The sequence below is a fragment of the Penaeus monodon genome, chromosome 30, assembly GCF_015228065.2.
Source record: "Penaeus monodon isolate SGIC_2016 chromosome 30, NSTDA_Pmon_1, whole genome shotgun sequence".
Taxonomy (NCBI): Eukaryota; Metazoa; Arthropoda; class Malacostraca; order Decapoda; family Penaeidae; genus Penaeus; species Penaeus monodon.
This window is the reverse complement of record NC_051415.1, coordinates 12,487,986-12,488,861: the sequence shown is the minus strand read 5'-3', so window position 1 is coordinate 12,488,861 and position 876 is coordinate 12,487,986.

The following is an 876-nucleotide window of genomic DNA, read 5'->3' as shown; positions in this document are numbered from 1 at the left end:
AACAACATGCGCGCGCGCGCAGATGGGCAAAAGATTTTATAAACACGTTGTCGTCGCACACCTGTTTGCTGTTGCGATCATAGCCAATATGTTCAAGAAATTGCATATATTTGGTATTAAAGCATTCCGTGAATCAAAAATGGCTCACGAATCACTTTCAGATTATTGTATTGCTCTTGAAATGAAAGATAAACAGCATTATTTGTCGAAACTTACGCTGAGTAGTGGGGAGAAACTCCCCGATCCTTTGGTATTATCAGACTGGTCTGATGATATTAGAAATCTTCCAAATATTACTTGGAGAGATGTTAATGAATATCTTATAGATTCACCAAGTGTTTTTACCAAAGAATCAGTGAAAGCCTACAAATCACTGGAAGCCTATGATTATTTTGCGTGTGGCCATGTACAAGACTGCTTTTATAATGGACTATCTGAAGAGACAGAGTTCTGTTTTATCAAATCCGAGGTAATTTTTCATTTTTATGATTAAGTTTACAATTCTAGATTGCCATATTATGTATGCACTATTTTTTACGGAAGAAACTTCATTTACTTTTACTAAAGATGGATTATTTTAAACCTTAGGTCCTGCCAAGTCAAAGACAAGGAGTGAAGGCAAAAATGTATGAAGTGTGGGTATGTCTGCACAAAAACCAAGGATGGGTACTGACTGGAAACTGTACCTGTATGTATTTTTTTTCCATCGGCGTTTTCCCCTTCGGAATGTAGTAAAACGGCAAATCTTTCTTATCTCCAATCTTTCTATTGGCACAGCCAACGGCACAACTCTGAGGCATAATTATAATGTAGAAAAATCGTAAACATTTTATTTTACTTTCTTTCTTGCTCTGCAAACATGCGAACTTTGCCTAT